Source organism: Hypomesus nipponensis, chromosome 15, assembly GCF_054491055.1.
Source record: "Hypomesus nipponensis isolate SF chromosome 15, ASM5449105v1, whole genome shotgun sequence".
NCBI classification, from domain to species: Eukaryota; Metazoa; Chordata; class Actinopteri; order Osmeriformes; family Osmeridae; genus Hypomesus; species Hypomesus nipponensis.
The window spans coordinates 375,001-385,000 of NC_140375.1; the positions used below are offsets into that span (position 1 = coordinate 375,001).

A 10,000-nucleotide genomic window follows, 5' to 3' on the forward strand; every position below is an offset into this window, starting at 1 on the left:
CCTATGGTTGTCAACTTATTTCGTACGGCCATACCAGCCTGGCAACGCCCGATCTCGTCTGATCTCGGAAGCTAAGCAGGGTCGGGCCTGGTTAGTACTTGGATGGGAGACCGCCTGGGAATACCAGGTGCTGTATGCTCTTTTGCTCATTCACTTAGAAACTGACATCTTGCAATATGCACAAGTAGTCCTTCATGAAAGGGGCTGGAAGCTGTTTTCATTTTGACACGAGAGAGAGAGAGAGAGAGAGAGAGAGAGACTACCTTGCATTGTCAATTGCTAAATCTGTATATGGATAAGTAGCCTATGGTTGTCAACTTATTTAGTACGGCCATACCAGCCTGGCAAAGCCCGATCTCGTCTGATCTCGGAAGCTAAGCAGGGTCGGGCCTGGTTAGTACTTGGATGGGAGACCGCCTGGGAATACCAGGTGCTGTATGCTCTTTTGCTCATTCACTTAGAAACTGACATCTTGCAATATGCACAAGTAGTCCTTCATGAAAGGGGCTGGAAGCTGTTTTCATTTTGACACGAGAGAGAGAGAGAGAGAGAGACTACCTTGCATTGTCAATTGCTAAATCTGTATATGGATAAGTAGCCTATGGTTGTCAACGTATTTTGTACGGCCATACCAGCCTGGCAACGCCCGATCTCGTCTGATCTCGGAAGCTAAGCAGGGTCGGGCCTGGTTAGTACTTGGATGGGAGACCGCCTGGGAATACCAGGTGCTGTATGCTCTTTTGCTCATTCACTTAGAAACTGACATCTTGCAATATGCACAAGTAGTCCTTCATGAAAGGGGCTGGAAGCTGTTTTCATTTTGACACGAGAGAGAGAGAGAGAGAGAGAGACTACCTTGCATTGTCAATTGCTAAATCTGTATATGGATAAGTAGCCTATGGTTGTCAACTTATTTCGTACGGCCATACCAGCCTGGCAACGTCCGATCTCGTCTGATCTCGGAAGCTAAGCAGGGTCGGGCTGGTTAGTACTTGGATGGGAGACCGCCTGGGAATACCAGGTGCTGTATGCTCTTTTGCTCATTCACTTAGAAACTGAAATCTTGCAATATGCACAAGTAGTCCTTCATGAAAGGGGCTGGAAGCTGTTTTCATTTTGACACGAGAGAGAGAGAGACCACCTTGCATTGTCAATTGCTAAATCTGTATATGGATAAGTAGCCTATGGTTGTCAACTTATTTCGTACGGCCATACCAGCCTGGCAACGCCCGATCTCGGAAGCTAAGCAGGGTCGGGCCTGGTTAGTACTTGGATGGGAGACCGCCTGGGAATACCAGGTGCTGTATGCTCTTTTGCTCATTCACTTAGAAACTGAAATCTTGCAATATGCACAAGTAGTCCTATATGAAAGGGGCTGGAAGCTGTTTTCATTTTGACACGAGAGAGAGAGAGAGAGAGAGAGAGAGAGAGAGAGAGAGAGACCACCTTGCATTGTCAATTGCCAAATCTGTATATGGATAAGTAGCCTATGGTTGTCAACTTATTTCGTACGGCCATACCAGCCTGGCAACGCCCGATCTCGTCTGATCTCGGAAGCTAAGCAGGGTCGGGCCTGGTTAGTACTTGGATGGGAGACCGCCTGGGAATACCAGGTGCTGTATGCTCTTTTGCTCATTCACTTAGAAACTGACATCTTGCAATATGCACAAGTAGTCCTTCATGAAAGGGGCTGGAAGCTGTTTTCATTTTGACACGAGAGAGAGAGAGAGAGAGACTACCTTGCATTGTCAATTGCTAAATCTGTATATGGATAAGTAGCCTATGGTTGTCAACTTATTTCGTACGGCCATACCAGCCTGGCAACGTCCGATCTCGTCTGATCTCGGAAGCTAAGCAGGGTCGGGCTGGTTAGTACTTGGATGGGAGACCGCCTGGGAATACCAGGTGCTGTATGCTCTTTTGCTCATTCACTTAGAAACTGAAATCTTGCAATATGCACAAGTAGTCCTTCATGAAAGGGGCTGGAAGCTGTTTTCATTTTGACACGAGAGAGAGAGAGACCACCTTGCATTGTCAATTGCTAAATCTGTATATGGATAAGTAGCCTATGGTTGTCAACTTATTTCGTACGGCCATACCAGCCTGGCAACGCCCGATCTCGGAAGCTAAGCAGGGTCGGGCCTGGTTAGTACTTGGATGGGAGACCGCCTGGGAATACCAGGTGCTGTATGCTCTTTTGCTCATTCACTTAGAAACTGAAATCTTGCAATATGCACAAGTAGTCCTTCATGAAAGGGGCTGGAAGCTGTTTTCATTTTGACACGAGAGAGAGAGAGACCACCTTGCATTGTCAATTGCTAAATCTGTATATGGATAAGTAGCCTATGGTTGTCAACTTATTTCGTACGGCCATACCAGCCTGGCAACGCCCGATCTCGGAAGCTAAGCAGGGTCGGGCCTGGTTAGTACTTGGATGGGAGACCGCCTGGGAATACCAGGTGCTGTATGCTCTTTTGCTCATTCACTTAGAAACTGAAATCTTGCAATATGCACAAGTAGTCCTTCATGAAAGGGGCTGGAAGCTGTTTTCATTTTGACACGAGAGAGAGAGAGAGAGAGAGAGAGAGAGAGAGAGAGAGAGAGAGAGAGAGACCACCTTGCATTGTCAATTGCCAAATCTGTATATGGATAAGTAGCCTATGGTTGTCAACTTATTTCGTACGGCCATACCAGCCTGGCAACGCCCGATCTCGTCTGATCTCGGAAGCTAAGCAGGGTCGGGCCTGGTTAGTACTTGGATGGGAGACCGCCTGGGAATACCAGGTGCTGTATGCTCATTCACTTAGAAACTGAAATCTTGCAATATGCACAAGTAGTCCTTCATGAAAGGGGCTGGAAGCTGTTTTCATTTTGACACGAGAGAGAGACCACCTTGCATTGTCAATTGCCAAATCTGTATATGGATAAGTAGCCTATGGTTGTCAACTTATTTCGTACGGCCATACCAGCCTGGCAACGCCCGATCTCGTCTGATCTCGTAAGCTAAGCAGGGTCGGGCCTGGTTAGTACTTGGATGGGAGACCGCCTGGGAATACCAGGTGCTGTATGCTCTTTTGCTCATTCACTTAGAAACTGAAATCTTGCAATATGCACAAGTAGTCCTTCATGAAAGGGGCTGGAAGCTGTTTTCATTTTGACACGAGAGAGAGAGAGAGAGAAAGAGAGAGAGACCACCTTGCATTGTCAATTGCCAAATCTGTATATGGATAAGTAGCCTATGGTTGTCAACTTATTTCGTACGGCCATACCAGCCTGGCAACGCCCGATCTCGTCTGATCTCGGAAGCTAAGCAGGGTCGGGCCTGGTTAGTACTTGGATGGGAGACCGCCTGGGAATACCAGGTGCTGTATGCTCTTTTGCTCATTCACTTAGAAACTGAAATCTTGCAATATGCACAAGTAGTCCTTCATGAAAGGGGCTGGAAGCTGTTTTCATTTTGACACGAGAGAGAGAGAGACCACCTTGCATTGTCAATTGCTAAATCTGTATATGGATAAGTAGCCTATGGTTGTCAACTTATTTCGTACGGCCATACCAGCCTGGCAACACCCGATCTCGTCTGATCTCGGAAGATAAGCAGGGTCGGGCCTTGTTAGTACTTGGATGGGAGACCGCCTGGGAATACCAGGTGCTGTATGCTCTTTTGCTCATTAACTTAGAAACTGACATCTTGCAATATGCACAAGTAGTCCTTCATGAAAGGGGCTGGAAGCTGTTTTCATTTTGACACGAGAGAGAGAGAGAGAGAGAGAGAGAGAGAGAGAGAGAGAGAGACTACCTTGCATTGTCAATTGCTAAATCTGTATATGGATAAGTAGCCTATGGTTGTCAACTTATTTCGTACGGCCATACCAGCCTGGCAACGCCTGATCTCGGAAGCTAAGCAGGGTCGGGCCTGGTTAGTACTTGGATGGGAGACCGCCTGGGAATACCAGGTGCTGTATGCTCTTTTGCTCATTCACTTAGAAACTGAAATCTTGCAATATGCACAAGTAGTCCTTCATGAAAGGGGCTGGAAGCTGTTTTCATTTTGACACGAGAGAGAGAGAGACCACCTTGCATTGTCAATTGCTAAATCTGTATATGGATAAGTAGCCTATGGTTGTCAACTTATTTCGTACGGCCATACCAGCCTGGCAACACCCGATCTCGTCTGATCTCGGAAGATAAGCAGGGTCGGGCCTTGTTAGTACTTGGATGGGAGACCGCCTGGGAATACCAGGTGCTGTATGCTCTTTTGCTCATTAACTTAGAAACTGAAATCTTGCAATATGCACAAGTAGTCCTTCATGAAAGGGGCTGGAAGCTGTTTTCATTTTGACACGAGAGAGAGAGAGAGAGAGAGAGAGACCACCTTGCATTGTCAATTGCTAAATCTGTATATGGATAAGTAGCCTATGGTTGTCAACTTATTTCGTACGGCCATACCAGCCTGGCAACGCCTGATCTCGTCTGATCTCGGAAGCTAAGCAGGGTCGGGCCTGGTTAGTACTTGGATGGGAGACCGCCTGGGAATACCAGGTGCTGTATGCTCTTTTGCTCATTCACTTAGAAACTGAAATCTTGCAATATGCACAAGTAGTCCTTCATGAAAGGGGCTGGAAGCTGTTTTCATTTTGACACGAGAGAGAGAGAGAGAGACCACCTTGCATTGTCAATTGCTAAATCTGTATATGGATAAGTAGCCTATGGTTGTCAACTTATTTCGTACGGCCATACCAGCCTGGCAACGCCTGATCTCGTCTGATCTCGGAAGCTAAGCAGGGTTGGGCCTGGTTAGTACTTGGATGGGAGACCGCCTGGGAATACCAGGTGCTGTATGCTCTTTTGCTCATTAATTTAGAAACTGAAATCTTGCAATATGCACAAGTAGTCCTTCATGAAAGGGGCTGGAAGCTGTTTTCATTTTGACACGAGAGAGAGAGAGAGAGAGAGAGAGACCACCTTGCATTGTCAATTGCTAAATCTGTATATGGATAAGTAGCCTATGGTTGTCAACTTATTTCGTACGGCCATACCAGCCTGGCAACACCCGATCTCGTCTGATCTCGGAAGATAAGCAGGGTCGGGCCTTGTTAGTACTTGGATGGGAGACGCCTGGGAATACCAGGTGCTGTATGCTCTTTTGCTCATTAACTTAGAAACTGACATCTTGCAATATGCACAAGTAGTCCTTCATGAAAGGGGCTGGAAGCTGTTTTCATTTTGACACGAGAGAGAGAGAGAGAGAGACCACCTTGCATTGTCAATTGCTAAATCTGTATATGGATAAGTAGCCTATGGTTGTCAACTTATTTCGTACGGCCATACCAGCCTGGCAACGCCCGATCTCGTCTGATCTCGGAAGCTAAGCAGGATCGGGCCTGGTTAGTACTTGGATGGGAGACCGCCTGGGAATACCAGGTGCTGTATGCTCTTTTGCTCATTCACTTAGAAACTGAAATCTTGCAATATGCACAAGTAGTCCTTCATGAAAGGGGCTGGAAGCTGTTTTCATTTTGACACGAGAGAGAGAGAGAGAGAGAGAGAGAGAGAGAGAGACTACCTTGCATTGTCAATTGCTAAATCTGTATATGGATAAGTAGCCTATGGTTGTCAACTTATTTCGTACGGCCATACCAGCCTGGCAACGCCTGATCTCGGAAGCTAAGCAGGGTCGGGCCTGGTAAGTACTTGGATGGGAGACCGCCTGGGAATACCAGGTGCTGTATGCTCTTTTGCTCATTCACTTAGAAACTGAAATCTTGCAATATGCACAAGTAGTCCTTCATGAAAGGGGCTGGAAGCTGTTTTCATTTTGACACGAGAGAGAGAGAGACCACCTTGCATTGTCAATTGCTAAATCTGTATATGGATAAGTAGCCTATGGTTGTCAACTTATTTCGTACGGCCATACCAGCCTGGCAACACCCGATCTCGTCTGATCTCGGAAGATAAGCAGGGTCGGGCCTTGTTAGTACTTGGATGGGAGACCGCCTGGGAATACCAGGTGCTGTATGCTCTTTTGCTCATTAACTTAGAAACTGAAATCTTGCAATATGCACAAGTAGTCCTTCATGAAAGGGGCTGGAAGCTGTTTTCATTTTGACACGAGAGAGAGAGAGAGAGAGAGAGAGACCACCTTGCATTGTCAATTGCTAAATCTGTATATGGATAAGTAGCCTATGGTTGTCAACTTATTTCGTACGGTCATACCAGCCTGGCAACGCCTGATCTCGTCTGATCTCGGAAGCTAAGCAGGGTCGGGCCTGGTTAGTACTTGGATGGGAGACCGCCTGGGAATACCAGGTGCTGTATGCTCTTTTGCTCATTCACTTAGAAACTGAAATCTTGCAATATGCACAAGTAGTCCTTCATGAAAGGGGCTGGAAGCTGTTTTCATTTTGACACGAGAGAGAGAGAGAGAGACCACCTTGCATTGTCAATTGCTAAATCTGTATATGGATAAGTAGCCTATGGTTGTCAACTTATTTCGTACGGCCATACCAGCCTGGCAACGCCTGATCTCGTCTGATCTCGGAAGCTAAGCAGGGTTGGGCCTGGTTAGTACTTGGATGGGAGACCGCCTGGGAATACCAGGTGCTGTATGCTCTTTTGCTCATTAATTTAGAAACTGAAATCTTGCAATATGCACAAGTAGTCCTTCATGAAAGGGGCTGGAAGCTGTTTTCATTTTGACACGAGAGAGAGAGAGAGAGAGAGAGAGACCACCTTGCATTGTCAATTGCTAAATCTGTATATGGATAAGTAGCCTATGGTTGTCAACTTATTTCGTACGGCCATACCAGCCTGGCAACACCCGATCTCGTCTGATCTCGGAAGATAAGCAGGGTCGGGCCTTGTTAGTACTTGGATGGGAGACGCCTGGGAATACCAGGTGCTGTATGCTCTTTTGCTCATTAACTTAGAAACTGACATCTTGCAATATGCACAAGTAGTCCTTCATGAAAGGGGCTGGAAGCTGTTTTCATTTTGACACGAGAGAGAGAGAGAGAGAGACCACCTTGCATTGTCAATTGCTAAATCTGTATATGGATAAGTAGCCTATGGTTGTCAACTTATTTCGTACGGCCATACCAGCCTGGCAACGCCCGATCTCGTCTGATCTCGGAAGCTAAGCAGGATCGGGCCTGGTTAGTACTTGGATGGGAGACCGCCTGGGAATACCAGGTGCTGTATGCTCTTTTGCTCATTCACTTAGAAACTGAAATCTTGCAATATGCACAAGTAGTCCTTCATGAAAGGGGCTGGAAGCTGTTTTCATTTTGACACGAGAGAGAGAGAGAGAGAGAGAGAGAGAGAGAGAGAGAGACCACCTTGCATTGTCAATTGCTAAATCTGTATATGGATAAGTAGCCTATGGTTGTCAACTTATTTCGTACGGCCATACCAGCCTGGCAACGCCCGATCTCGTCTGATCTCGGAAGCTAAGCAGGGTCGGGCCTGGTTAGTACTTGGATGGGAGACCGCCTGGGAATACCAGGTGCTGTATGCTCTTTTGCTCATTCACTTAGAAACTGAAATCTTGCAATATGCACAAGTAGTCCTTCATGAAAGGGGCTGGAAGCTGTTTTCATTTTGACACGAGAGAGAGAGAGACCACCTTGCATTGTCAATTGCTAAATCTGTATATGGATAAGTAGCCTATGGTTGTCAACTTATTTCGTACGGCCATACCAGCCTGGCAACGCCCGATCTCGTCTGATCTCGGAAGCTAAGCAGGGTCGGGCCTGGTTAGTACTTGGATGGGAGACCGCCTGGGAATACCAGGTGCTGTATGCTCTTTTGCTCATTCACTTAGAAACTGAAATCTTGCAATATGCACAAGTAGTCCTTCATGAAAGGGGCTGGAAGCTGTTTTCATTTTGACACGAGAGAGAGAGAGAGAGAGAGAGAGAGAGAGACCACCTTGCATTGTCAATTGCTAAATCTGTATATGGATAAGTAGCCTATGGTTGTCAACTTATTTCGTACGGCCATACCAGCCTGGCAACGCCCGATCTCGTCTGATCTCGGAAGCTAAGCAGGGTCGGGCCTGGTTAGTACTTGGATGGGAGACCGCCTGGGAATACCAGGTGCTGTATGCTCTTTTGCTCATTCACTTAGAAACTGAAATCTTGCAATATGCACAAGTAGTCCTTCATGAAAGGGGCTGGAAGCTGTTTTCATTTTGACACGAGAGAGAGAGAGACCACCTTGCATTGTCAATTGCTAAATCTGTATATGGATAAGTAGCCTATGGTTGTCAACTTATTTCGTACGGCCATACCAGCCTGGCAACGCCCGATCTCGTCTGATCTCGTAAGCTAAGCAGGGTCGGGCCTGGTTAGTACTTGGATGGGAGACCGCCTGGGAATACCAGGTGCTGTATGCTCTTTTGCTCATTCACTTAGAAACTGAAATCTTGCAATATGCACAAGTAGTCCTTCATGAAAGGGGCTGGAAGCTGTTTTCATTTTGACACGAGAGAGAGAGAGAGAGAGAGACCACCTTGCATTGTCAATTGCCAAATCTGTATATGGATAAGTAGCCTATGGTTGTCAACTTATTTCGTACGGCCATACCAGCCTGGCAACGCCCGATCTCGTCTGATCTCGGAAGCTAAGCAGGGTCGGGCCTGGTTAGTACTTGGATGGGAGACCGCCTTGGAATACCAGGTGCTGTATGCTCTTTTGCTCATTCACTTAGAAACTGACATCTTGCAATATGCACAAGTAGTCCTTCATGAAAGGGGCTGGAAGCTGTTTTCATTTTGACACGAGAGAGAGAGAGAGAGAGAGAGAGAGACCACCTTGCATTGTCAATTGCTAAATCTGTATATGGATAAGTAGCCTATGGTTGTCAACTTATTTCGTACGGCCATACCAGCCTGGCAACGCCCGATCTCGTCTGATCTCGGAAGCTAAGCAGGGTTGGGCCTGGTTAGTACTTGGATGGGAGACCGCCTGGGAATACCAGGTGCTGTATGCTCTTTTGCTCATTCACTTAGAAACTGAAATCTTGCAATATGCACAAGTAGTCCTTCATGAAAGGGGCTGGAAGCTGTTTTCATTTTGACACGAGAGAGAGAGAGACCACCTTGCATTGTCAATTGCTAAATCTGTATATGGATAAGTAGCCTATGGTTGTCAACTTATTTCGTACGGCCATACCAGCCTGGCAACGCCCGATCTCGTCTGATCTCGGAAGCTAAGCAGGGTCGGGCCTGGTTAGTACTTGGATGGGAGACCGCCTGGGAATACCAGGTGCTGTATGCTCTTTTGCTCATTCACTTAGAAACTGAAATCTTGCAATATGCACAAGTAGTCCTTCATGAAAGGGGCTGGAAGCTGTTTTCATTTTGACACGAGAGAGAGAGAGAGAGAGAGAGAGAGAGAGACCACCTTGCATTGTCAATTGCTAAATCTGTATATGGATAAGTAGCCTATGGTTGTCAACTTATTTCGTACGGCCATACCAGCCTGGCAACGCCCGATCTCGTCTGATCTCGGAAGCTAAGCAGGGTCGGGCCTGGTTAGTACTTGGATGGGAGACCGCCTGGGAATACCAGGTGCTGTATGCTCTTTTGCTCATTCACTTAGAAACTGAAATCTTGCAATATGCACAAGTAGTCCTTCATGAAAGGGGCTGGAAGCTGTTTTCATTTTGACACGAGAGAGAGAGAGACCACCTTGCATTGTCAATTGCTAAATCTGTATATGGATAAGTAGCCTATGGTTGTCAACTTATTTCGTACGGCCATACCAGCCTGGCAACGCCCGATCTCGTCTGATCTCGTAAGCTAAGCAGGGTCGGGCCTGGTTAGTACTTGGATGGGAGACCGCCTGGGAATACCAGGTGCTGTATGCTCTTTTGCTCATTCACTTAGAAACTGAAATCTTGCAATATGCACAAGTAGTCCTTCATGAAAGGGGCTGGAAGCTGTTTTCATTTTGACACGAGAGAGAGAGAGAGAGAGAGACCACCTTGCATTGTCAAT

The 10,000-nt window shown here is 46.8% G+C and overlaps 21 non-coding genes and 13 pseudogenes across 21 annotated transcripts; all 34 read left to right on the forward strand.

Moving 5' to 3' along the window:
- Positions 1–20: 20 nt before the first annotated feature.
- Positions 21–139, forward strand: LOC146255909 (5S ribosomal RNA). The gene has a single exon (XR_014731356.1). It is a non-coding gene; the product is annotated as a 5S ribosomal RNA (ribosomal RNA).
- Positions 140–323: 184 nt separating this feature from the next.
- On the forward strand, positions 324–442 carry LOC146255910 (5S ribosomal RNA; annotated as a pseudogene).
- Positions 443–618: 176 nt separating this feature from the next.
- LOC146255911 (5S ribosomal RNA) lies at positions 619–737 on the forward strand. Its single transcript, XR_014730639.1, has one exon. It is a non-coding gene; the product is annotated as a 5S ribosomal RNA (ribosomal RNA).
- A 178-nt stretch (positions 738–915) lies between these two features.
- LOC146255912 (5S ribosomal RNA) lies at positions 916–1,033 on the forward strand (annotated as a pseudogene).
- Positions 1,034–1,201: 168 nt separating this feature from the next.
- Positions 1,202–1,310, forward strand: LOC146255913 (5S ribosomal RNA; annotated as a pseudogene).
- A 196-nt stretch (positions 1,311–1,506) lies between these two features.
- Positions 1,507–1,625, forward strand: LOC146255914 (5S ribosomal RNA). The gene has a single exon (XR_014731357.1). It is a non-coding gene; the product is annotated as a 5S ribosomal RNA (ribosomal RNA).
- A 174-nt stretch (positions 1,626–1,799) lies between these two features.
- On the forward strand, positions 1,800–1,917 carry LOC146255915 (5S ribosomal RNA; annotated as a pseudogene).
- Positions 1,918–2,085: 168 nt separating this feature from the next.
- On the forward strand, positions 2,086–2,194 carry LOC146255916 (5S ribosomal RNA; annotated as a pseudogene).
- A 168-nt stretch (positions 2,195–2,362) lies between these two features.
- Positions 2,363–2,471, forward strand: LOC146255917 (5S ribosomal RNA; annotated as a pseudogene).
- A 206-nt stretch (positions 2,472–2,677) lies between these two features.
- On the forward strand, positions 2,678–2,796 carry LOC146255918 (5S ribosomal RNA). The gene has a single exon (XR_014731358.1). It is a non-coding gene; the product is annotated as a 5S ribosomal RNA (ribosomal RNA).
- Positions 2,797–2,952: 156 nt separating this feature from the next.
- On the forward strand, positions 2,953–3,071 carry LOC146255919 (5S ribosomal RNA; annotated as a pseudogene).
- A 184-nt stretch (positions 3,072–3,255) lies between these two features.
- LOC146255920 (5S ribosomal RNA) lies at positions 3,256–3,374 on the forward strand. The gene has a single exon (XR_014731359.1). It is a non-coding gene; the product is annotated as a 5S ribosomal RNA (ribosomal RNA).
- Positions 3,375–3,542: 168 nt separating this feature from the next.
- LOC146255921 (5S ribosomal RNA) lies at positions 3,543–3,661 on the forward strand. The gene has a single exon (XR_014730879.1). It is a non-coding gene; the product is annotated as a 5S ribosomal RNA (ribosomal RNA).
- Positions 3,662–3,859: 198 nt separating this feature from the next.
- On the forward strand, positions 3,860–3,968 carry LOC146255922 (5S ribosomal RNA; annotated as a pseudogene).
- A 168-nt stretch (positions 3,969–4,136) lies between these two features.
- On the forward strand, positions 4,137–4,255 carry LOC146255923 (5S ribosomal RNA). Its single transcript, XR_014730880.1, has one exon. It is a non-coding gene; the product is annotated as a 5S ribosomal RNA (ribosomal RNA).
- Positions 4,256–4,435: 180 nt separating this feature from the next.
- On the forward strand, positions 4,436–4,554 carry LOC146255924 (5S ribosomal RNA). The gene has a single exon (XR_014730748.1). It is a non-coding gene; the product is annotated as a 5S ribosomal RNA (ribosomal RNA).
- Positions 4,555–4,726: 172 nt separating this feature from the next.
- LOC146255925 (5S ribosomal RNA) lies at positions 4,727–4,845 on the forward strand. Its single transcript, XR_014730677.1, has one exon. It is a non-coding gene; the product is annotated as a 5S ribosomal RNA (ribosomal RNA).
- A 180-nt stretch (positions 4,846–5,025) lies between these two features.
- Positions 5,026–5,143, forward strand: LOC146255926 (5S ribosomal RNA; annotated as a pseudogene).
- Positions 5,144–5,317: 174 nt separating this feature from the next.
- Positions 5,318–5,436, forward strand: LOC146255927 (5S ribosomal RNA). Its single transcript, XR_014730229.1, has one exon. It is a non-coding gene; the product is annotated as a 5S ribosomal RNA (ribosomal RNA).
- A 190-nt stretch (positions 5,437–5,626) lies between these two features.
- On the forward strand, positions 5,627–5,735 carry LOC146255928 (5S ribosomal RNA; annotated as a pseudogene).
- Positions 5,736–5,903: 168 nt separating this feature from the next.
- On the forward strand, positions 5,904–6,022 carry LOC146255929 (5S ribosomal RNA). Its single transcript, XR_014730881.1, has one exon. It is a non-coding gene; the product is annotated as a 5S ribosomal RNA (ribosomal RNA).
- A 180-nt stretch (positions 6,023–6,202) lies between these two features.
- LOC146255930 (5S ribosomal RNA) lies at positions 6,203–6,321 on the forward strand. Its single transcript, XR_014730897.1, has one exon. It is a non-coding gene; the product is annotated as a 5S ribosomal RNA (ribosomal RNA).
- Positions 6,322–6,493: 172 nt separating this feature from the next.
- On the forward strand, positions 6,494–6,612 carry LOC146255931 (5S ribosomal RNA). Its single transcript, XR_014730678.1, has one exon. It is a non-coding gene; the product is annotated as a 5S ribosomal RNA (ribosomal RNA).
- A 180-nt stretch (positions 6,613–6,792) lies between these two features.
- LOC146255932 (5S ribosomal RNA) lies at positions 6,793–6,910 on the forward strand (annotated as a pseudogene).
- A 174-nt stretch (positions 6,911–7,084) lies between these two features.
- Positions 7,085–7,203, forward strand: LOC146255933 (5S ribosomal RNA). The gene has a single exon (XR_014730240.1). It is a non-coding gene; the product is annotated as a 5S ribosomal RNA (ribosomal RNA).
- Positions 7,204–7,397: 194 nt separating this feature from the next.
- Positions 7,398–7,516, forward strand: LOC146255934 (5S ribosomal RNA). Its single transcript, XR_014731361.1, has one exon. It is a non-coding gene; the product is annotated as a 5S ribosomal RNA (ribosomal RNA).
- Positions 7,517–7,684: 168 nt separating this feature from the next.
- Positions 7,685–7,803, forward strand: LOC146255935 (5S ribosomal RNA). The gene has a single exon (XR_014731362.1). It is a non-coding gene; the product is annotated as a 5S ribosomal RNA (ribosomal RNA).
- Positions 7,804–7,989: 186 nt separating this feature from the next.
- Positions 7,990–8,108, forward strand: LOC146255936 (5S ribosomal RNA). The gene has a single exon (XR_014731363.1). It is a non-coding gene; the product is annotated as a 5S ribosomal RNA (ribosomal RNA).
- A 168-nt stretch (positions 8,109–8,276) lies between these two features.
- On the forward strand, positions 8,277–8,395 carry LOC146255937 (5S ribosomal RNA; annotated as a pseudogene).
- Positions 8,396–8,571: 176 nt separating this feature from the next.
- On the forward strand, positions 8,572–8,690 carry LOC146255938 (5S ribosomal RNA). Its single transcript, XR_014730866.1, has one exon. It is a non-coding gene; the product is annotated as a 5S ribosomal RNA (ribosomal RNA).
- A 182-nt stretch (positions 8,691–8,872) lies between these two features.
- Positions 8,873–8,991, forward strand: LOC146255939 (5S ribosomal RNA). The gene has a single exon (XR_014730029.1). It is a non-coding gene; the product is annotated as a 5S ribosomal RNA (ribosomal RNA).
- A 168-nt stretch (positions 8,992–9,159) lies between these two features.
- On the forward strand, positions 9,160–9,278 carry LOC146255940 (5S ribosomal RNA). Its single transcript, XR_014731364.1, has one exon. It is a non-coding gene; the product is annotated as a 5S ribosomal RNA (ribosomal RNA).
- Positions 9,279–9,464: 186 nt separating this feature from the next.
- On the forward strand, positions 9,465–9,583 carry LOC146255941 (5S ribosomal RNA). The gene has a single exon (XR_014731365.1). It is a non-coding gene; the product is annotated as a 5S ribosomal RNA (ribosomal RNA).
- Positions 9,584–9,751: 168 nt separating this feature from the next.
- LOC146255942 (5S ribosomal RNA) lies at positions 9,752–9,870 on the forward strand (annotated as a pseudogene).
- The last annotated feature ends 130 nt before the right edge of the window (positions 9,871–10,000 follow it).